General features: G+C 41.3%; 1 long non-coding RNA gene across 1 annotated transcript; it reads right to left on the reverse strand.

Annotated features, from left to right (window-relative positions):
* Positions 1-284: 284 nt before the first annotated feature.
* LOC121104392 lies at positions 285-15,210 on the reverse strand. Its single transcript, XR_005836678.1, has 4 exons — positions 15,082-15,210; positions 13,487-14,995; positions 2,316-2,395; positions 285-1,403 (listed from the first exon to the last, which is right to left on the reverse strand). It is a non-coding gene; the product is annotated as an uncharacterized LOC121104392 (long non-coding RNA).
* Positions 15,211-25,453: the final 10,243 nt, after the last annotated feature.

Consider the following 25,453-nt stretch of genomic DNA (forward strand, 5'->3'; position numbering starts at 1 on the left):
GAGCACAATTGACATTTGGAGACAATTCTGTGTTGTGGAGGCTGACCTGTGCATGGTCAAATGGTTGGCAGCCTCCCCGGTCTCCACCTACTCAATGCCGGTAGCGTCTCCCAGCTGTGACAACCAAAAAGGTCTCCAGACATTGCCGAATGTCCTGTGGGTGGCAAAATTGCCCCCATGGTGAGAACCACAGTTTTTAAGTATTATTTCCTTCCAAATGAGAAGGCATTATTAAGTTATTATCTTTCTTTATTCTTTATCAATGCTAATAACCATTCATGGAACAGTATTTAAAGCCTCCCAAGAAAAATTCACCCAATTAAAGCAAATGGAGGAATGCATTTCATGGAGAAATTGATTTTTTTCCCTTTTCCTATTCAAGTAATTTTGTCTCTGGCCTCAAACTCTTTGCTTTGAGACCTGAGAGTTGCAGCTATAGCAAAGGGAGCTTCTGTGGGGCGACTAATAAGCTAGAGCAGTGTAGTGCAGTGAGGACGGGAACGTCCTACAAGCATCAGATGCCTAGCTGCCTATCCTGCCTTAAACAGTTTTGTGCCTTGATTTTTTCTTATCTGGAAAATGAGAATGATGACAACAGCAGTACGTATTCAGGTTTGCAGTGATACATAAACAATACATAACGAAGTACAGATAAGTGTGTACTTATGTATTAATTAGCGGTTATTAGTTAACGGTTATGAAGTAATTTGCCAGATCACTCAGAGATTGGCTATCTCCGCCCTGGCTTCTGCAGCAAAAACTTCTAATCAATAAGCATAAAACTATCATTTCCCTTAACCCTGAATTCTGGGGGTTTGGTGGGCTCTGCCTTCCAGCAGGACTCCGTAGATGAATTACTCCGCAGCTCTCATAACTCTAGGGATATGTTCACCACATTTTTTAAACATGATGGGAATTGATTTTTATCTTTAATTTTTGCTTACAAATAATTCATCTGTTATGAGAAAAATAACAAGCTCCAAAGGGAAAATGCAGACACCCGTCTGTTCCCACACTGCCTTGAGTCAAAGGATAAGAATTATCTACCGCCAATAAGCCTAATGAGAAACAACCTCAAGTTCTAATTTCAATAGACTATAAATTGAGGTCTAGCACTACCCACGGTGGTGTTCTTCTAAAATTCAGAGTTAAATACTGTCTCATTACTCTGTCATATTAGCTGGGATTCTTTCTGATGAAAGTGGCTAAAACCCAATTAAAACTAACCTAAGGAAAAAAATGGGGGGCGGGTGGAATTTATCAGTTCTTGCAACCTGCAAGTCCACGGGCGTTCTGGCTTTAGAGGGAGCTGGATCGAGCTCAAGTCTTGTCATCAGTTCTGTCTCCAGGCTCTGCTTTCCTCTGTTGTGCTGGTTTCATTCTCTCCAAGTTAGAACTCATCTCTTATCAAAATGAAGGAATAACAAGGAAAAAGCATGTTGAGAAGCCAAAGCAATGGCTACTACACTAGATAATATCCTGATTTACATATGATTGTTAATAAAGAAACAAGCTAAATAGAGACCTGCTCCCTTAAGAAACCCAAGTTCTACCCATTATTCAGAGACCAGGAAAATTGCCACCTCTGCTATGTAGCTTTGTTTGATAACTTCACCCCTAGTAATTTCTACGTTATCAAAATGCTAATGCGCTTATTGTCTACATAGTTTATTTTGCAAAATAGCATGAATTTCTTTGTATTATTAACTGTATGTAGAAAAATATGCACATATACATTGTATATCTCCAACTCAATTTTTTTTTTTTTAGAGAGAGGAGCATGTGTGCACACATGCACACACATGAACACACGAGCTGTGGAGGAGTGAGGGGCCAAGGGAGAGGGAGAGGGAGAATCTTAAGCAGGCTCCACGCCCGGCGTGAGGAGCCCCACATGGAGCTTGGTCTCAAGACCATGAGATCATGACCTGAGCTGAAATCAGGAGTTGGATGCTCAACTAATTCAGCCATCCAGGCACCCCTCAATTCTTTTTTTCAACCAAATTTATTTTTTATTATAAAAGTTACACCTATTTCTAATTATACCCGGCATATTGAACATTCATATTTATTATAGATTTTTCCCAATCTCCCTTGCCCTCTCTGCCCATGTGACGATAAAAGGATTTTATTTAAAGCATAAATACACAAAGACAAAGAGGAAGCAAAAGCAACAAAACATGGGAAACTGGAAAGTCAGTGATAACTGACTTCACAAAGCCAAGGAACTGGAACAATTTTGCGAGAAGCTCAGGGGTAAACCAGTCTGTCCTACAGAATCCCAGAAAGACTTAGGAAGGAGAAGTTGCACATACCTCTGAAAATGGAGGTTTGGTTCAGGAGGGAGGCTGAAAACTGAAGGCTTGACTGAGTGTCCATGTAAAAGCACTTTCTTCTGGTAATGAAAGGCACAGCATGGGGAATATAGTCAGTAGTGTAATAGCATTTCATGGTGACTGGCGGTGAGCAAGGCACAACAAATAGAGTTGTTGAATCACTACATTACACACCTGAAACTAATGCAACACTGTGTGTCAACTATACTTCGGTTATTTAAAAAAAAAGCACTAAGTCCACCAGCCAGGACTCCTCTACCCAATGGAGCAGCACAGCTGCCCCTCCTCAACCTAGCAGAAAACCAAGCCTCCTCCTTAAGGAGATAAAACAGAGAGACTCAAGCATCGAAGTCATCAGGCCTAGCTGGGGTCAAGGACATACTGTCAAAATCAAGGACACTTGAGGCATCTGGGTGGTGCAGTTGGTTGAGCGTCGGACTCTTGATGTCGGCTCAGGTCTGATTTCAGGGTCATGAGATCGAGCCCAACGTAAGGCTATGCACTCAGCGGAGAGTTGACTTGAGATTCTCTCTCCCTCTCCCTCTGCCCCTCCCGATCCTGCTCTCTCTCTCTCTCTAAAATAAATAAATCTTTAAAAAAAAAAATCAAGGACACCAGGCCCAGCTGGAGTGGAGGAGTGGTCTGTGCCCACTAACCATGCAGCTCCATCCCTAACTACAGCAACAGTAATGATGCCATTGTGGCTCCCATTTGCTGAACATTGACTATATACCAGCCACTGGGCTAAGCATTATACGTGCATCACATCTGATCCTCAAATAAATCCTATGCGGTAAATACTATTTTGTACTTTAAAATACTATAAGGGGTGCCTGGGTGGCTCAGTCTGTTAAGCATCTGACTCTTGATTCCGACTCAGATCATGATCTCAGCATCGTGAGGTTAGGCCCCAGGTCAGGCTCTGCAGATTGGGTGTGGAGACTGTTTAAGATTCTCTCTCCTTCTGCCCCTCCCCACCTAAAAAAATAAAATAAAATACTTTAAAAGGGAAGTAAATGTTATTTAACTGGTTAAGTTATAATAAGATTAAGTAACTGACTGAAGAACTCACAACTAATCAATATCAAAGCCCAAGTTTGGACCCTGAATCACTACAGTAAATGATCCCCAACTATCAATTAATTTGTTCATTTATTCATTCAACAAACATCTGCTGTGTGTCCAATACTGACTCATCAAGATTTGTAAAGATGAATATAACATACGGTCTCTATCCCAAGAAGCTCTCAGTATAAAGAGGTCAACAAATCAATAAACAAGCATAACTGGTACATTGAACAAGTAGGTCTCCAAACTGGGGTTAAAGAAAGGATTCTGTTATTTCTGTCAGCCAGTTCTCTGACTCTGTTCTGAGGCCCGTGTCTTCCCTACATGGAAAGTAGATGAAATCTTGGGCAGATTCCATAAACCCTTTTGAACACTCTTAGTGCAAAGTCCCTCTGTCTCTGTTAGTCACAAAAACAGTCTGATTTTAATTCAATAGTCTGAACCTCATTCAAAGTTAAAGCTTCTCAGGTCCCCTGCTGGAGAACAAGTGAGGAGGAAGGGGTATGGTGAGCTTCTCCTGTGTCTCTCTGCATCGTGCCGCTCCTCCTCTTCTGTGCCTTCCCAATACTGCAGCTCCCCCAGCGATGGAGGGAGAAAGAGAGGGATGAACAGGAGGCGGTGACTTAGCTATCCAGTCCTCTTGAGGTCTGGCAGCAGTGTTCTGTGGCCTTGAAGAGTTTTAGGGCTGACTGTTCCTATGATGGGGCCCTTTGGTGGGATCTCAAGATACCCCCACTAGAGCCTTCTGAATAGCCCAATGGACACAGGCCATGCCTCTCCTCTGGCTTCTGATCTCTCTCTCCCCCTCTCTCTCTCTGCCTTCAGCCACCCAGAGTCATACCTCTACTAGAGTAACTGCTCTCTTCCAGTTATCTTCTTGGGCAGAAATCAGAAAAGGCTCCAGGCTATTTTGCTCCTGTGAGTCCCTGGTCCAGTCAATGAGAAACTTTTACACACTCTTGCCAGTCATCATGAATGAAAGTGCAGCATATTCCCCCATGAAGACTGTTTCTCTCTGTTCTGCCAGCAGGCAGGTGGCTCTAGCCCCAGTCCCTCACGCTCAGCATGCTCAGGCCCAGGACCAATGCCTATCCCTTTGCCCTCAAACCCCATGGTACTTCTACGTTTCTCTTGAATGGTCCTGTTGAAGGCTTCTTGCTTGACTATGGAGACTTGAGGGTGGTAGCTCTCAGGCCTCCCTCTTTATTATTGCACATATTTTTACTTCTAGAGCATTATGCTTACAGAGACAACTCATGGTTTCACTTAATTTTCCACTGAGGTCATAATCTATTTTGAGAAATGCATTCTATGCAAAATATATAAAAAATAAGCTCAGAGTAATGCTTCCAAACACAGGACTATGTAACCCCTGAGAAAAAGAAAACCTCTGGGGTCTTGTTTCTGATGGCATTCATCCTTATCAGAGGTCACTTGGGAATTATTTATAAGTCAAGAGATGAATAAGTGTCCCATGCAGCAACAACTTTCCAGACACACAAAATTAGGCCTAATTGTCAACTTCTGAATTGCACTCACTAAGTCTTTACTTGCATGTCTTGCTTTTGCTAGATCATTTGGAAATAATCTTATCCCTGATGCTATTCGTTTCTCCCAGACATTACCATGCACATGGACATGTATTATTTTCATGGAAGTGTGGAACTTGCTGTCTCCTGAAAAAGCTTATAAAAATTCTGAGACAAATAATAGCTAAGCCATATAAATCCAAGGCAGGCAATCCAGTTTGGTTCCTCTTTGAACGATTACTCTGTGTGTTCCTCAACTTCAAGGCTAAGGGGATTATTTCCTCAATATCACTGTCTCACCCTTGTATTTCCTTAATTGGATTCCCTATTGCGTATAATATCAGGCGTTACCAAACATCATGATAATCCTATTTGTTTTCAATGGGATTGTGAGATTTTTCTTAATTAAACATGAAGCAAACTTCAGTACTCAAAGTGGGGCACCTGGGTGGCTCAGTCGGGTAAGCATTGGACTCTTGTTTTCAGCTCAGGTCATGATCTCAAGATTGTGAATTCAAGCCCCCAGTGAGGCTCTGTGCTGGGCATGGAGGCTGCTTGAGATTCTCTCTCTCCTTCTGCCCCTCCCCACTCCCTCTCTTACAAAATTTTTTTAGAAAACACAGAAGCTGCTTATTAAACAGTTTCTAAATGTCCTTCCTCTTACCAGACATGATCATAGATCAGTATCAATCACAAACCCCACAAATCACACGGCCAGCATACCCCAAAGAGGGTTACCCAGGTCCGCTACTGCCCTATACGACGTCCCCAGGACTAGGCTTAAACGCTGCTTTCTCCCTTTTTTTTAAAGATTTATTTATTTGAGAGCAGTGGGGGGTGGGGCAGAGGGAGAGAGAAACTGAAGCGGACTCTGCCCTGAGCACAGAGCTGACGCAGAGCTATATCTCACGACCCTGAGATCATGCCCTGAGCCAAAACTAAGAGTCAGTCGCTTAACTGACTAAGGCACCCAGGTGCCCCTTAAATTTTTTTTTTTTCATCTTTTTGTTTTATTCAGTTTGCTCCAAGGGCAAAATCAATAGTCACAGGGATCACAAACATTATTTTGATTGGCTCACGAGCCCGATCAGTAAAACCTGAAAAACAGAAAATGTTACACAAGTTGCAAAGAAAATACTCCTGGAGTTCACTGACATGATAGCAAGTGGAAATAATATAAATGCAACAGGTGTTAACATTTAGAACAGTACTTGTAACCTGCTCCTTTCTAGACAATTCTGGGACCCTGTTGCAAACCCTTCATAGATCACTGCTGTTTTCTTAACACTCACAACTCCCCCAGGCTCCCAGAAGTCCAATCTATCACCTTTGTCTCAGCATCTCCTGAGCACACATCAGGCCTGGCACATAGTGGGCCTTCAATAAATATGGACTGAATTATTTTATTGAATTTTAAGTAAAGACAGCCAGACCTCTTAGCAGTCATGTCACAGATGTTTTAAACCTCTTTTTTTTTTTTAGTTTGCTCACAATCAGCAGTTGTTTTATTGCTTTTACAATAAAAATTAAATCAAGGAGGAGTCATTCACAGAAGGAAGTGGAACTTGAATGATTTAAGGCCATTTCATGTTTCTCTCTAGTTCTGCTTTGGTCTTCTACCAAGCAACTCTGCCTTTAGCTTTAAATTTAAAAAAAAGGAAAGGAGAAGGGGAAGGTTAGAAAGATTGGGTCAGCTTTTCAGAGAAGGAAAGAAACATCACTATTGTCATAAACTACAGGAAACATTTCTTGAGCCTCCTAATGTGGGTGCAACTACAGGATCAATTGAATGACTTAGGAGCCCTGCTTTGAAGAAGAGAGCCTAGGAAGGGCAAGAGGGGCCTAACTTCCAACTTGCTTGGACTGACTTTTACAAGAGGTCTAAACTATTGAAATAATCCTCCATGATTCCATTTATAATGTAAAAGTGGAGCAAACTGTTGTTCATGAATGTGCTGAAAATAGTCATTTTAATGTGTATATTAATTTTAGGAAAAAATTTATGATAGGGTAGAGTTGAATTTTATGATTTTACATAATTCCAGGTATCCTTGTATAATCAATGTGTGTTTACGACTCTTTTATGGGACTCAGGCATGATTTTACTATGTTAAATTATTTTAGAGGATTGCAGTTGTAGCTTTATCTTTTTGACATGTTATCGATCGTGACTATATTTTCTGTGACACTGAGTCCTTGGTCAGCCCTCAATTACAACATTGGCACCAGAGGAGAAAATGTTCCATTTCATGGAAGATGTGATTTCTAAGAACACGAAGTGGCAAGAAAAGAGACTGACTATAAAATCTAGAAACATGTATTTATGGCTACAAATTGATAACAGGAAACGTCTCAGGAAGAAGGAGACTGGCAGATTGTAGGATGGATCATCTGCAGAGGCTTTCCAGAGAAAATCGGCCTCAATCTGTTGTCAGAGAATTGAGTGAAGATGAGAAGACATGCTGTTGGTGGTTATAGTCATTGTTACTGAACATCTGTCCAACAGAAAGTGTCTTACTGCCCAGGCCAAGTCACTCTCCTCTGCCTACTTAGTTACTCACACCAGGTAACAGAACACTCAGGGCATAGAAATGCGTATGTAAATGTGTTTGTTTTCCTTGTAATGTAATAAATCTGATTGCTTGCTGACCATGACCCAGGCACCGTCCTGGGTCTCAGGAATTATAAAGACGGTTGTAACTTGGTCTTTCTTTTCCAAAGGCTCCCCATCTGGTAGAAAAGACAGACAAGTAGATAATGCAGTAAGGCCAATGCTATAATAGAGGTAGTGTTGGAGTACAAGAAAGCAGATCTTAAATCTACATTTGTGGGCACAAAGAAGGCTCCTCAAAAAAAAGTATGAAAGGATGAAGGTGAAGACATCCAAAAAGAGGCCAAACTGATCCCGCTAGGCCAGCTAAGGGCAGGTGTCCCTCCAAAACAGGGGCCGCTTTGGCCCACCCCGCTTCTCTGCCACGTGAAAGGGAAGAGAAAAGCATTTGTCCTAAAGACATTGCCCCACGGAGAAGAAGGCTCAAAGCCACTGAGTTTCTTCCACCAAGACCCCACTCCATACCACCATGGCCCAACTGGATATTCCTGGTGGTCTCACTGGTGACAGACCTGTCCCAGAGCACCTCCTCTGAAACTGAACCAGAGGAAGCAATGAGCTCTTTCTAGGACTTAGAGGATGGGGCTTGAGTAAATGATGTTTGGAGAAGTAACTACATTTTTCCCCACTTATGGCTTTGGAAATAATGGAGTAGAGGTGCAAGGCAGGTCCCTTAGAAGTACCCCTATGACTGTCCCGGCCTCCCATTTCCTGTCCAGTTCCTGCTCTGAGTCTATGACCCAGTCTAGAGAAGCCTTATCTCTACTACTATTCTTTTAAGTCTCTCTATCTTAGACAAAGATCCAGACTTTTCAAACTTAACCAAGAATTTAATATCTTTGTTCTCTGGCTCCACTTCCCTTTCCCCTACCTCTGGCTGGCCAAATGAGGGATAGAGAAGAAGCACATTTGGGGACAGGAGAGGTGCAGAAAGAAATAATAGTTTTTTTGAAAATCGATTAATATCTCATCCCTCTTGAACACATGGTTTGGTTGTCTATCAGATAAGGTAGTTGCTGCTCTCCAGAATTGCAACTGAAAACTTTTAACAACATGGTTGAAAATTGAAAATTGAACAGTTAGGTCCACGCTTGAGACACATCACGGGATAAACAAGTTTTCTATGGGGTGACTTAAAAACTAAACACCAGTTGCAATCAGAGAGGGAAAAAAAAAAGAGAGTTCCAAAGCCCAAACTTTATTTATATGTATTGTATAGATGATTTTCTTAATATGCAGTTTTGTATGTTTAATCTTCTGAATTTACAAATGCACATGCTAACGATTTGTATATCCATGGTATCAAGAGTTTCTTGTTTCTGTCATATTATAGATATGTTTATATTATCAAGACTATATGATTTCTTTGCTTTCTCCTCAAATTTTCCGAATCAAAACTAATTCACCCCAATTTTTGCATCCTGGCCAGTCTCCTTCAGGTTTTTTAATTTAGATAAGCCAGGAGACTTTTTTTTTTTTTTTTATGATATGTTAGTCAGGAGCCTTTTTTGTGTGTTTTTTCTCAGTGATCCTGTGTAGCGGCCACATGTGCAAGCATAAATATCCCCAGTGGTCTCCCCCTTTGGGAGCATCAGATCTCTAATAGGCGAACCCAGTATTTACAGTAGCTGCCATACAGCCATCAAAGCAACTTTTAAGTGACTGTTCCTCTTTACTGGTTCCATCTAGCTCTCAAGCTCTAAATGGTATGTTGGAGTGCTCCAGGGTTCAGTGCTCTGACCTCTTTCTTATCGATTTATCTATCTACCTAGGTGAGCTCATTTAGCCCCAGGGCTTTTAAGATCCCAAACTTATAACTCCAGCCCCAACCTCTCCCGTGAACATATCACACTCATATCTAGCTGTCTACTTGAAGTCCTTACTTGGAAGTATCTCAGACTTCAAATACACAAAATACAACTTTGAATTCTCTGCTACCACATGCAAACATGCACACACACACACACACACACACACACACAATATGCCTCCTGCACTATTCCTCAGCTAAATAAAAAGCAACTCCATTCATTCAACTCTTGCAATTTCTCAAGGTGAAAACCTTGGAGTCACCATTGACTCTTCTCTTTCTCTCATATCTAGTCCATATCCAGGATCAAATTACATTTTGCCCTTAACTCTGCCATTGCCCTAAGCCACCATCTCTCACCTGGATTATTACAAGAGCTAACTGGCCTCCTTGCCTCCACCATTCCTGTCCCACAGTGTATTCTCCACAGACAAGTCAGAGTGAGTTTCTTAAAATGTTAAGTCTGATCAGGCCAGTTCCTTGTTCATAATACTCCCATGCCTTCCTCCCTGGCAGAGGAAAACCCAAAGTCCTTCACCGTAACTTACAAGACCATGCATGATCTGCCTTTCCTTAACCTTGAAGCTCTGACCTTATCTCTTACCTCATCTCCCTAGTCCCCTCTACTCTCACATAGTTTCAACTATACTGGCACACCTCACATGTGGTAAGTAGCTTCCCCATGAGATTTGTGCTTGCTGTTCTGCCTGGAATGTTCTTCTCTGAGATAACCTCTACTTGAAGTTTCTACTTGGATCTCACCTTATCACAGATGTCCCTGACCATCCCACATAGAGAAGCAAATCTTCCACCCAATCTTGCTCTTTCTCTCACCCAGCTTTATTTTTCTACATGGCACTTACTGCCTCCTTGGAGACAGGGAGGCCAGTTAGACAGCTATTGTAATAATCTCTGACATATTATACATTTTTTTATCTGTCAAATGTCTCTCCACACTACTCAATATACTCCATGGAAACAAGAACTTGGGGTGTTTTATATTCTACCCTACCCGCAGCAACTAGAACAGAGATTGGCACAGGGTTGGTGCTTTTTCAATACTTGCTGGATAAATGAATGAAAAAAAGTTTTAGAGACCTCAAGACACCATGTTCCCTGATGGCTGGCCACATGGTTTCTGACTATAGCTGGGAGATGTTCCACTAGAATTGCCCTACTTTGGCCCAAACAGATAATGATAACCTGGGTATCATGGTCAATATTGGCAATACACCTGGAAACATTATCCTGCCCTGATACCCAACCCTGGAGGGCCTGCACCTCAATATTCTATGCAACTTTAGCTGTTATAGATCAAGAAACGTCCAAATAAAAGCAAGTACAAAGATCCAGGAAATGGAGAGGACTGCCAGAATAAGTAGGAGTGACAAAAGATGAGGAAATATGATCACAATTTTTAAAATCATAATGTTGTGGGTGCCTGTGTGGCACAGTAAGTGGAGGGTCTGACTCTTGATTTTGGCTCACGTCTGATCTCAGGGTCATGGGATCTAACCCCATGTCAGGCTCCACGCTCAGTGCAGAGTTTGCTTGAGTTTCTCTCTCCCTCTCCTTTTGCCCCCCCCATCCCCCATGCTCTCACTCTCTGTCTGTCTCTAAGATAAATAAATAAATCTTTAAAAAAATCATAATGTTGTAATCAAGCCCAAGGTGAACTTGTATACAAAATCAAAGATACAAAAGAAACAAAAGAGGGAAACTCTTTAAAACTTGGAATGGAAGGTAATATGATGTGATAGAAATTTCATGAGGGCAGTGAGATAGGGACACTTGAGTTTAAACCTAAGGTCTAGGGGCGCCTGGGTGGCTCAGTCGTTAAGCGTCTGCCTTCGGCTCAGGGAGTGATTCCAGCATTCTGGGATCGAGCCCCGCATCAAGCTCCTCCGCTGGGAGCCTGCTTCTTCCTCTCCCACTCCCCCTGCTTGTGTTCCCTCTCTCGCTGGCTGTCTCTCTCTCTGTCAAATAAATAAATAAAATCTTTTTTAAAAAATAAAATAAAATAAATAAAAAATAAACCTAAGGTCTAGTTGCATGATCTTGGGCATGAACTATTATGAACTAGAATTTATATGCACAATTAAGATAATGGTACCTGTGCCATAAATACCATTATGAAGAGGATGCACATACAAAACACACAGCAAATGCTTATTCCCTTTCTGTGGTGAGGAAAATATTAAGATAAATGAAAGGAAGTCCTAAAGCAGAAGGCAAGCTTAGGTAAGTTTTGTTATAGGATGAGAAGAATCAAGTAAATGAATAGAGGTAGGAAATATACATTATCTTATATTCATTCTGCATTTTCGTCAAACTGTTTTTGCTGACTTAATCTCCTTTGACCTCGTAAGCTACCTTATGAGGTAAGAAAGAGAGATATCATTAAACCCATTTTACAGATGAGGAAACTGAGGATGGAATTTTTTTAAGTCTTTTTAACACAAGTTCAGTGCTCCTCCCACCACCCCACAGGGCCTCTTTATAGAATTTAAATCACTTCTCAGAAAAGCTTAGTCACTTAGCAGAGACTCCCTATGTTTCACTATTAATGAAAAGAAAGATCTCTGAGGATTTAGTTTGTAAGTGGAGTCAAGAACTACCAAATGCTTTCTCAGCACACCTCACAGGCCTGTTATGAAAATATCCATCTGGCTGGAGCCTGATCTAATTCTCCAGAGCAAGCTTCTCAGCCCACTGTTTGCTGTCCTTAACTGGGCATGAGTGCAGTCCACCCGTGAGACGTGCCCATGGACATTTTCTTCCTGCCTCTGGTTTTGGAGGGCATGTTGTTGTGCATTCCCAAGGGTGGAGGGCAGACTTGGGAGGCCTGGGTCTTCAGTCACAATAATCCCAGTTACCAGAAACAGCTAAACCAAATTTATAACATATGTTTCCACAGCCTCAAATACCCACCATTCGTCCCATGACCTTCTGTCTTTAAACAAATGCCAAACAAGGAGATTCAATTATTCAGTCAGTCTAATAAGGAATCAGTTTATGCTGAACCTCCGTGCTAGGTTTATGTAATTTTACACTGTGGGTCACACTGAAAACTTTATGCCAGCTTGTAGCTGCAGTCAAGGAAGACTCCTACCTTTCTTTAGAGTTAAATTAGTTTCCAGGCAGAACTGACCCTCAAAGGAGAAAAAGCCAATCATACCACATCAGGTTTTTGAATGAAAAACAGCAGAGAAATAGCATCCATTCATCCATGCAACAAATATTTACTGTGCTCTTTTGAAGGGGCAAGCACCATACAAGGTATTGGGACTGTAAAATGGACAAGAAGCAGTCCTTGGTCTCAGGTTCAGGGTTTTGTGGGCAGACAGACATTGAATAGTCTGAATCATTTACAACATAATGTAATAAATATTATGATGAAAAGATTTATAAGGTGCAATGGGAGCTTATACTACGTCATTATTGAATGTTGCCAGGAGATAATCACCTCAGTAATTAGATTGACCAACTCATCCCAGTTGGCCTGGGATTTCCTGTTTTTACCACTGATAGTCACATGTCCTGGGCAAAGTGGGATGGTTGGTTACCCTACCTGAGATCCTAACCCCCCCCCAAAAAAAATTAATTTTACTCTCCTTGAAAAAGATCAAGCTTATTCCCAGGAGCACAAGGGATCAGAATGACCTTATCAGACTGAAGACTCAGTAGTTGATGGAAAATTGATGTCTCCCATGGCTCTGCCAGAGACGAATGAAGATTGGCCTGACACATTCACAGAGCTCCTGCATGGTTTCCCTGGCCTTTGACTAGAGTCATCTGTTTAACCCATATGAACTGTAGTCTGTTCATCTGTAGAACTGCAGTAGATATGGTATTAGTCAGGATAAGCCAGATTCTGCTGCTAAATCTTAGTGGCTTAGAATCCCAAAAGCTGGGGTGCCTGGGTGGCACAGCAGTTAAGTGTCTGCCTTCGGCTCAGGGTGTGATCCCGGCGTTATGGGATCGAGCCCCACATCAGGCTCCTCTGCTATGAGCCTGCTTCTTCCTCTCCCACTCCCCCTGCTTGTGTTCCCTCTCTCACTGGCTGTCTCTGTCTCTGTCAAATAAATAAATAAATCTTAAAAAAAAAAAAAAAAGAATCCCGAAAGCTTACTTGCATTGCCGATCAACTGGGGCTATACTGCTCATCATCTCATTCCAGAAGCCAGGTGAATGGGGCAGCCACCATCTCAACCATTGCCCGCCCCCAGTTCAAAGGGAAAGAAAACATCCTTCTTGCCTCAGAAAACATTCTCTCACCATCCACTAGCAATCTCTAAACCAACGCTTTTGGTTGATTTTAGGCTTTTTTATTGTTGTTGCAACAGCATACCCCGGCCTATTCTGACTGGTGGGGATACCCATTGGTGAAGCCATGACCCAGAGAGGAAGTAAGAGTAGTGAAGTGTTTGGTACCTTCTTCAGGTGGCGTGAGTGTCCCCAAAGGCAGTCTCCTCAGGATTACTCATGAACTATCCTGCTTAAAAACCAAAGTTAGTGTTGAGGTTAAGTGTAGGGTGAGGGTGCTGCTACAGATCTGCATTCCTGGTTTGACATTTATACAAACTTGTAAGTTTCTCGCAGAGAACACTTTTTCCACAGCCAGAGCCCGCAGCCGTGGTCCCACCCAGCTATTCTTCTGACAAATAACGAGCAGCTGGTCACAGGGCCAGAGAGTACGGTTGGCACAGCAATTCCCCTCCCTGCTACTGAAAACACAGCAGTGCTGCATCATTCTTATGTTTTAAAATGGGCTTTTTAAAGCCACTGGATCATTTGGAACATATTTCTCATGAGTTTGATGACATTTTAACTCTATTCCCCTCCGTTTTCGTTTCATTGCAAGTTTCCTGTTCGTGCTAAAGATAGTCATAAACAAACTCTGTGGTTTGTATCTCAAAAAGGGAAACATATGTAAAGTCCAATTATCATCGCTTTTCTCCGAGAATGGAAGGGCTCTGCTTCCTAGAGGGTAACGTCCATTTGCAAATCGCCCTTTGACCGGCACTAAATGGCATGTCTGAACCGTCGGCCTCTCCTTTTTAGAAATCGTTCAAAAGAATCGGGTGGTTAGTTGCAACATCTGATTATAAAGTGAATAGCAAAAAGGGCTTTCCTAGGGATCATTCAGCAGGAGTTTCAACGTGGCTGGACTTTTATGTAACTGAAGTCATCCATGATGTTCTGATGAGCCTGGGCATAACATACTGCCTGTGTAACTGGGACATCAAAAAGTTCTGACCTTTTAGTTAAGTGAAATGAAATGTTTCTCTTAGTCTGATGGTTGAATGGGTCCTTGTTAAAAAAAAATCATAAAAGTTTAATTCTGTTTAGGTGAGTCCCATTATGATCTTGCTTGGAAATGAGTTATCCTGAGCATGAGTTTTATAGTGACTGATTTCCTCTTCTGCTCAACACAGCAATTACTTAGCTGTGTTCTTACGTGTGAAAGCACATTCTCTAGAGTTCAATTTATTTAGCTTCACTCCTGATGACACTGGGAATGAAATTTCAGCATGATCTCCTGAGGATACATGGACAGGAAATTGTCCAATGGTGAAACTCCAGTGAGACAGAAAAGACCAGCTTGCATCTGAAGTTGAAGAAGTTGGATGGCCGGAGCCTGGAAACAAGCATAAAGGAAATGGTTCCTGGGGATAGAGGGAGAGTCTAGTCTCCCAGGCAACACTCAGCACAGGAAATAATTACCTTTCTTACTGAAATCCTGAGAGGTCTATTAGGTCCCTCCTATGTTCACAGACGGTGGGAATTCTTGAGGAGACATGTTATGGGTGGTATTCTCAACATGCACTCTGGGTACAGTGTGAGGGACTGCAAAGCCACATGGCCTGCATTGCACAAATCCGTGCAGCCCTGAGCAGGAACAGACAAGGAATTAGTATTTCCCAACACGGGAGCCTCAGATCCCTATGTTTCCATTAAGGGGCTTAAGGGAATCAGAAACTACACACAAGATTCAAACAAAGTCTCATTCACTTACTTGTTGATTCCTTCACTGATTATGTCCAAGTTGCTCTGCTAGGTTCTGGGAATTAATCAGCAAATGAGGCAGCCCTAGTGCCTCATAGAACAAAGCTAATGTTCTACTGGAATTGTCCAGCAGTATACAACTACTTTCAAAATTATGTAATTAAAATTGTGGGAAGTGTTGCAAAAGAGAAGTGTCAGATGTTAGGAGAGCCTATAACAGGGAACATTACCTGGTCTGAAGTTCAGGGAAGGCTGCTCTGAGGACATGTTGTAAAAATTGGGAGCCCCTAAAGGATAAGTTTTAGTTAACTAGTTAGAGAGATGGGGCAAGAACATTACAGACAGAAGGGGAAATGCAAAGGCCCTCAGGTGTAGAGGAGAAAGGCATTCTCAAGGCCCAGAGAGACAGCCAAGTGGCTGGAGCATAGACGCCAAGCAGGTGAGGAGAGAGCAAGGCTCTGAAGGCTATCAAGGGCTCAGGGCTGAGCTGGGAGACAGGACATGGTTGACCGTTACATTGTATGAGTAACATAAGTTGTATTGCTTGTAAACACATAATAAACAAATCACATAATACAAAATGATATGAAAAACTCCTTGAAAGTCTCCTTTTACCATGTACCTTCCACCCCAACTCATAGTGGTTAAGAGTAAGAACTATGAACAGTGTTGTGTGTGGATTTCCAAATCTATTGCTGTAAGTATTTTAAAGGGAGAGTTGCTTTGCATTGTGCTTACATAAATTAAATTATACTGTGCATATTATTGTGAAATTTTTCATTTAGTAATATGACTTAACAATCTTTCCCTACTTTCTATATATTTTATTTATTTATTTGACAGAGATAGAGACAGCCAGCGAGAGAGGGAACACAAGCAGGGGGAGTGGGAGAGGAAGAAGCAGGCTTCCAGCGGAGGAGCCTGATGTGGGGCTCGATCCCATAACGCCGGGATCACGCCCTGAGCCGGGATCACACCCTGAGCCGAAGGCAGACGCTTAACTGCTGTGCCATGCCACCCAGCGCCCTGTTAGTGGACCTTTTTTCAAGATTCCAAGTAGTATTGCAGAAGACTTCCAGGAATATGGAATTCTAAGCCAGCACCAAAGCCTCTGTCTCCCACTCTAAACAGTAGAAATTCTCAACCAACTATCTCAAAATAAATACACAGCTCTGCTCAAAAGAGGGAGAGGAAAACCCACAGGTGCCACAAATGTGGAAGGAAAGCAAAGCCAGAATGGGCCTGTCAGTCTCCATCAGAGGCCCAGGTGTCTTAGGCCTGTGGTTCCCATGCAGGCAGGGGTAGGGGATGAGAGCTCAGTCGTGCAGGGGGGCCGTGAGCAAGAACTGAGCGCCTGCAAGCAGCTGGAATTGTCACATGGCCATCAAAGAAAGGATCAGAAACACATCGTCTACCAACCCAGAGGAGTCATGAATAAGCCTACTGTAACCCAGAACCACTCTGGGAAGAAAAAAATACCACCTTGTGAAGTTAAACCCTCAAGCCTGCACCATATGTAGTTTTATAGGAACCCCAAGGTTAGAAATTAGCATAAATACATCCACACAGAAAAATAGACAACATTACTGAAAGAATATAAAGAAAATCTAAATAAACAGAGTGTACCATGGTCAAGCACTGGAAAACCCAGTATTAAAAAGATGTCAGTTTTCCTCAAATTGTTCTATAGACTGTACAATTCTAGTTCAAAATCCCAGTGGCTTTTTTTTTTCCAGTGGAAATTAAAAAGCTGATTCTAAACTTATATGGAAAAGAAACAGGCCAGAAATAGCCAAAACACTCTTGAAGAAAAACGAGATGGGAAGAGACTTAACATTAAGACAGTATGATATTGGCATTATTTCCAGGTGAATTATAGATCTAAGTGTAAAAAATAATGAAACCTCTAGGACACAAAAAGAGTGTCTTTGTGAACTTGAGGCAGGAAAGAAGAAAAGAGCAAAATAAAGAAGGAAGGAAAAAAGGGAGAGGACGAGAGAGAGAAATATATGGGGTCATATGCAGCAAAAGCAAAGGCAAAACCAAAAGCAAAACACTTCTGCTGGGAGACATCCACAACTCAGAAGACACATGACTCCAAAAACAGAAAGTGAAAAAACAATACCCTGTAAAGCCCTCAGTAAAATTACAAATTGCAACCAAAACAAATGCTCAATTGGAATTGCATTAAATGCATAGCTCATCTTTAGTATAACAGGTAATTTATTAAGTATTTACTATATGCTTGGCACTGGGCTGAGTGTTCTAAACAGATCATTTTATTTAATCAGCTCATTTTATGCAACTCTCATCCTTGACACAGGAGTTAACAAATGTTATTACTCTCATTTCACAAACAAGAAAGCCACGCCTCAGGGACACCTGGGTGGTGCAATCGGTTGAACCTATGACTCTTGGTTCGCCTTGGGTCGTGATCTCCAGCTCACGGAATCAGCCCTGCCTCAGGCTCTGCACTCAGCTTGGAGTCTGCTCAAGATTCTCTCCCCCTGCTCCTCCTGCTCATGCGCTCTCCCTCTCTCAAATAAATAAATAAATCTCAAAAAAAAAAAAAAAAAAAAAAAAAGGAAGGAAGGAAGAAGGCAAGCAAGCCATGACTTAGAGGAGTGAAGTAACTGTCCTGAGATGACCCAGGAAAGAACTGGACCTGAGTGGTCAGACCTCAGGCTCCTCGCCACAGGACACTATGCAGAAACATGGACTGTACTGCATATTCAGGTGTTATTGTTTCTATCCTTCAATAATAGTCCAGAAAGGGTTTTTTTTCAAGTGTGAATTCACATATTTTGTTTGTTTCTAGGTGTTTTACAGTTTATTTGTTTTTAATTCTAGTTAGTTGACAGTTCAATATTAGTTTCAGGAGTAGAGTTCAGTGGTTCATCATTTACATACAACACCCCGTGCTCATCACAAGAGCCCTCCCTAATACCCATCATCCCCCACTTCCTTCCATCAACCCTCAGTTTGTTCTCTATCATTAAGAATCCCTTGTGATTTGTTTCCTTCTCTTTTTCCCCCTCCCATATGTTCACCTGTTTTGTTTCTTAAATTACACATATGAGTGTAATCATATGGTACTTGTCTTTCTCTGACTTATTTCGCTTAGCATGATACACTCTAGTTCCATCAACATTGTTGCAAATGGCAAGATCTCATTCTTTTGATGGCCTATATATATATACACACCACATCTTCTTTATCCATTTATCAGTCAGTAGACATTTGTGCTCTTTCCATAATTTGGCTATTGTTGATAATGCTGCTATAAACACTGGGGTGCATGTGCCCCTTTGGATCACTATGTTTGTGTCCTTTGGGTAAATACCTAGTAGTGCAATTGCTGGATCATAGGGTAGCTCTATGTTTAACTTTTTGAGGAACCTCCGTACTGTTTTCCAGAGTGGCTGCACCAGTTTGCATTCCCACCAAAAATGTTTTATAGTTTTTGATGTTACTGTGAATGAGAGCTTTCTTTCCGTTACATATTCTAAATGGTTACTATTGGTGATTGGGAAATCGATTGATTTTCTTATGTCTTATATCTGACTACTAAGTGGTCTTATTAGTTTTTCAGTTGATTCTCTTGGATATTCCAGGCTGTCAAGATGAGGTATATAAATAATGACAGCTTCCTCTCTTTCTTTCTCCTGACTACCTTATTTGCCAATTTTTGTGCATTTTTATGGCATAGGGAAGAGTTCATAATGTAATCCTGTGGTGAAGGGAAGTCCTTAATGCATTCCAGGCAACAGGAACTCTGTGTTTTGAGCACAAGGTTAAGAAATAGGTTGACCCATTCCCGAAATTAAGAGTAGTTTGACATGACTATAAGGTGGGGTGCAAATGAGGACAGCAAAATACAATAACTTGAAAGGGAAAACAGAGGATCCTATAGGATGACCAGCCATTAAAAGACCTTCAGCAAGGATGTGGTGTGAAAAGCCTTATATTTTAGAAAAACTACCAAGTCAGCAGTGTGGGGGAATACTGAAGAAAAGGAGACAGGCAAGGAAACTATGACAATAATGCATGCAAGGAAGGAACCACCTGTGGAGTAATAGGGAAAGGGTGTGAATCTGTGAGAATCGAGTCCCTACTCATTCAGTTGCCTTCCAGCTGTGATCTTTTTTTTAAGATTTATTTATTTATTATAGAGAGAGTACATGAGCGCGTGCACACATGCGAGCAGAGGGGAGGGACAGAGGGAGAGAGAATCTCAAGCCGACTCCCCACTGAGCACGGAGCCCACCAAGGGACTTAATCCCACAACCCCCAAGACCACGACCTGAGCCACAACCAAGAGTCGGAGGCTTAACGGACTGAGCCACCCAGGCACCCCAGCCTTCTAGTTGTGATCTTGAAACAGTTACTCCATCTCCCCAAGATTCAGTTCTTCTAATCTGTAAAATTAGGATAATAGCACCAACCTGGCATGGCTGTGAAAGTTAAGCAAGAGAAGGTGCGTGACATGCATTAAAAGATGGTAGCTCTTTATGGTGGAGCTACACAAGGGAGGTGAGATTGCAGATGAGGTCACAGATTCAGAAAATGGTATCCCTCAAAGTGCCATGTCAACGCTATCACTTCCTCTTCTGAGTTATCAGGGAAGATAAACTGTGATGTCTAAGTTATGGAGGAAGATAAAGCTGTGTGTGACACCCTTTCTGCCACACCCCAAGTTCCACCTCTCTGGTGCTCTTTGCTTTCTCTTCCCCCAGCCCATGCCCCACCTTTAAGACTGCTGTGGTGATTAGATTTGCATCATGACACAGCTGAACTACATGGCTCAAAAGTTAGTGTACCAGCTCAACAACAACAACAGAACAACCCAATAGAACATGGGCAAAGGACTTGAATAGACATTTCTCATTTCTGCAAAGGAGATATGCAGGTAGCTTCAAGCACATGAAAATATGCTTATCTTTAGGGAAATGTAAATCAAACCACAATGAGATACCACTTTGTATCCATTAGGATGGTTATAATTTAAAAAAAAAAAAAGTAAAATAACAAATGTTGACAAAGATGTGGAGAAATTGGAGCTGTTTTCATTGCTGGTGGATTTGTAAAATCATTTAGCCAGTGTAAAAAACAATTTGGTATTGCCTTAAGAAGTTAAACATAGAATTAAACATAGAATTGCAGTAATTCTACTCCTAGGTATACTCAAAAGTATTGAAAACAGGTATTCAAACAAGCACAGGTAAACACATGGTGTGGTCTGAATGTTTGTATCTCCCCAAAATCACATGTTGGAATCCTAATGCCCAATGTTATGATGTTAGAAGGTGGAACCTTTGGAAAATGATTAAGTTATCAGGGTGGGGCCCTCATGAATGGGATTAGTGTTATAAAAGAGATCCACAGAGTTCCCAAGCCCCTTACACCACATGAAGATACAAGAAGTCTTTGAGCCAGAAAAGGGCTTTCATCGAACCATGCTGACACACTGATCCCAGGCTTCCAGCCTCCACAACTGAAAGCAATAAATTTCTGTATTTATAAGCTACCCAGTCTATATTTTGTTTAGCAGTTCAAAAGGACTATGACAACACAGGTTCATAGAAGCCCTATTTACAAGAGCTAAAAGGTTGCAACAGCCCAGTGTCTATTAATAATGATAAATAAAATGTGGTATACACGTATAATAGAATATTACTCAGCCATAAAAGGAAATGAGGTCCTGATCTATACTACAACATGGAAAACGTTATGCTATGTGAAAGAAGCCAGACACAAAAAATTATGTATTATATGATTCCATTTATAATAAATAACCAGAACAGGTAAATCCACAGTAGAGACAGAGCAAAGATTGGTAGTTACCAGAGACAGGGAGGAAAATTACTTAATAGGTATGGGGTTCCCTTTTGGGGTGATAAAAATGTTATGGAACTAGGTAGAGGTGATGTTTGCACAACGTGGTGAATATAGTATATGCCCCTGAAATGTTCACTTTGAGATGGATAATTTCATGTTAATTTTACCTCAATAACATAAATAAGTGAAATTACATTTTCTAATTATTACAAAAGACTCTTCATAGAAACTGAATGTGATTGGCTGTATAGACCCTTGACTCAAGTCACCAGTGAATGAAAAGTAGTTTGCGTTAAACCACGTTGGGACCCAGGCATTAATGCCCAGGCATTCTCTCCTGTTTCACAACATGAGTAGCCCCAGTGAGAGCAGTGCCATCGCCTACCGATGCCATTACCTTTAACTAGTTGAAAACTGCATTGGGGCCCTCGTTTTTTCTCTCCATTGTCTTGTCTTCCCACAGTCCCCTCTGAACACTCCCAGCCATGGGCTAGTTCCAGGGGCCTTTGGGAGGCAATTTTTCTCCTTTTGAGTTGCTGAATTTTCTCTGACTGTGATATCTTTAAAAGTCCTCACATGGGGATGTCTGGGTGGCTCAGTCGGTTAAGCATCTGCTTTCGGCTCAGGTCATGATCCCAGGGTCCTGGGATGGAGCCTCACGTGGGGCTCTCTGCTCAGCAGGGGATCTGCTGCTTCTCCCCCTTAATCTCCCTCTATGCTCTCTCTCTCTCTCAAATAAATAAAATCTTTATAAGGAAAATAAAAGTCCTCACATACTGTTATATGAAATTATTATGTCTTATGTCTAGCCTATAAGCTCCATGAGGGCAGGAACCACTCTGCCTTGGTTCACCGCTATACCTAGCACATAGCACAACAAGGAAATTTATCAGCCCATCCTGGCAGACCTGGGTTTCCTGGGGGCTGAGCATCACAGCACCTGAACAAAAAAGTCAGATAGATAAATTGGTTCTCAGTTTTAACATTTTAACTTTATCTTTGTCCTGTGTGCATAGGAAAAGAGATTGAGTACAAACCAGCTAATGCTTCTCTAATATCACCCTTCACCTTCCCAGTCAAAATACCACCTTGGCCCCTTACCAGCCGATAAAACACCTCTTCCACCTGCAGCTCTCTGATGCTGCTCGTTCATCACCACCTGAAGATAAAAATGCTAGGATATTAATTCAGCATGGTTTGAAAAGTGAAATAACATCTCCCCGTTTCTTTCTACTCAGAATTCAAATTGTTTAATTTGTTGTATTAAAAAGAGACAAAGCATTAAACGCCCTCTCACTTCACTGTTTTTCTTTTATTCTAGGTGACTCACTTTCGTCCAGCTACTGACTTCCCAGGAAATGTTGCCAGTACTCGAAGCTGCAATGGGACTAGTTCATTGCTCTACATCAACAAAGTCTTAATCTAGCTGTAAGGCTCAAAGAAAGACTCTACAGGTAATAATTACAGACAAGGGTTGTTCCAAAGGAAAAAGATGTTTTGACACTGTTAAGAATCACCAGGTGTAGGTGCCTCCTGTGTCAAGCACAATACGTGGGAAGAAGACCAATTTACTCGTCAGTTTCGGGTTTGAAACTCAGCTCTTCCACTCACTGTATGAGCTTCAGCAAGTTATTAAACAGCTCTGAACATCAGCTTATTAACCTTAAAAAATGGAAATAACAGTTAATTCCTAGGGTTGTTATATGCATTAAATACGTTATTGTATTTAAAGGTGACCTGATACATATTGGGCTCTCAACTAATAGCCATTATCATCATTCTATGCCAGACTCATCTTATTGGGGTAAAATTTCGTTTATCTCTTGTTTACGTACATACACGCACAAATACACAAGTGTCTCCTCACCTGATTTTCAGGCTTATCTAATGATAAAACTGTCAAAATAGAAAAGTAAAACAAACTGTTTAATGTACTACAGCCATGAAAACAGTTAAAAAAACAAAACTCTTGGGGCGACTGGGTGGCTCAGTCGTTAAGCGTCTGCCTTCGGCTCAGGGCGTGATCTTGGCGTTCTGAGATCAAGCCCCACATCAGGCCCCTCCGCTATGAGCCTGCTTCTTCCTCTCCCACTCCCCCTGCTTGTGTTCCCTCTCTCGCTGGCTATCTCTCTCTCTGTCAAATAAATAAATAATAATCTTAAAAACAAAACAAAACAAAACTCTTAATCCATATGAATTCCGTTAGGCCAGACAAGTCTGCATTAATTTTACCCATGTTTGCCAAATGTTACCCAATTTTCGAGGCTGCTTTCCTTATCACAATCCATAATTTCCACAAATATACACCTATGTTTCCATACATACATAGATGCCAATGAGAAACTAAACCAGATGTAATTTTTAAAAAAAAAGGGCATTGAGGAATATATTTTTCAAGTACCGTCTGATTCTTGGGAGGCTCAGAAATTTTTTTCATAGTAAGATGAACTTAAATCAATTCCATAACTAGTTAGACAATGCCTACTACATTCAAGACACAGGAGAGATCCAAAGATAAATATGATACAGGCTGTGCCCTCAAGGAGCTTATAGTCTAGTAAAAACCTGATAATATCAGCCATGTGACAGATCTCATTATTCTAACAAATCACTTCATCCCAGCTTGGCCTGTTCAGTGGCTCTCACGGAAATAGTTCAGACAAAATCAGCTGGAAACAGTGCAGGTAATTTTCTAGATTCTTTGGGCAGATAATCTTGTTTTACAGAATAACAAAACAAAATAAAGGTTTCTGAATTATCTCTTGGGGCTGGCTCTGTTGTTTGTGTTCACCAGGTAATAACTCAATTATCCTTTTCTATGTAGATAGCACCATTATATATGAGACCATAGCAGAGAAGCTTTGGCAAGATTATTTGCACAAGGAGGTATTTCCTTGTTTGTACCAAACACCATGATATTTAAGCAACTCGAGGGAAATAAATTTTTACACCGTGCTGGATATTCTGTGCTAAGAATTCTTATGTGGTGCACTAGGTAAATTCCATGTAAAATAATTTTCCTTAAGAATCAGAATGTTCGTGAAGACACCCTTCATGATTTGTTTTCATTGAAAAAGTTTCATCCAAAATTTGACCTTACAAACAATACCAGCACACTCTGAACCAGACACTTGCAAATCACTGTGGATCTCTGGTATGCTAAGCCCTCTAGGGAGGAGAAGGAATGGAACATCATTTCCTCTCCACCACTAGGTAACTATTAATAGTCCAGCATTCTAATGAAAACCCTCGTGACCTGGAAAAGTTAATGTGCCTTTCAGTGTCCTATTTATACAGAAGGAATAACTCAGGATCAAGTCCAAGATGTATACACGTTTTTATACACACACACACACACACACACACACACACACACACAGAGTTCATGGACTTATCCCATTCATTATGAAAGCCAGAAAGAATTACATAGTCTATATTTCTTCTGGTTCAGGAGTTACACAGGGGCGCCTGGGTGGCGCAGTCCTTAAGCGTCTGCCTTCGGCTCAGGGCGTGATCCCAGCATTCTGGGATCAAGCCCCACATCAGGCTCATCTGCTGGGAGCCTGCTTCTTCCTCTCCCACTCCCCCTGCCTGTGTTCCCTCTCTCGCTGGCTGTCTCTCTCTGTCAAATAAATAAATAAAATCTTAAAAAAAAAAAAAAAGGAGTTACACAGTCTATATTTCTTTCAGTACTCACATTACATAGCCAATGACTCAGGACATTGCAAAATACTGAAGTTCTACTAGAAATGCCTTTAGGAAAATGATAGACCAAATTTTGGAGATAATTGCAACCCACTAAAAATAAATAAATAAATAAATAAATAAATAAATAAATAAATAAATACTGTAAAATAAAAAAATCACGGCATTCCTCCCCCTAAAAACTTAATGAAATTCAAGGGTTATGTCAAAAAGTGAGACCAGTAGAATGGAAAACGTAGTCTGAAATAAGTTTAAATATCAGTTATACAGACATTGTTCAACTTATGATTTTTTGACTTTATCACAGTGCAAAAGCAATATGCATTTAGTAGGAACTGTACTTTAAATTTTGAATTTTGATATTTTCCTGGGCAAGCGGTATGTGGTGCGACACGGTCTCATGATGGCAGGCAGCAGCAGTGAGTGGTAATGCCCGGCCAGCTATGCCATCGCGAGGGTCAGCAACTGGTATGCTTGCCAGCCTTCCGTACCCGTACGACCATTCTGCGTTTCAGGACAGTATTTCATAAATTCCATGAGACATTCA

This window comes from Ursus maritimus, unplaced genomic scaffold, assembly GCF_017311325.1.
Source record: "Ursus maritimus isolate PB19 unplaced genomic scaffold, ASM1731132v1 scaffold_21, whole genome shotgun sequence".
Classification (NCBI taxonomy): domain Eukaryota; kingdom Metazoa; phylum Chordata; class Mammalia; order Carnivora; family Ursidae; genus Ursus; species Ursus maritimus.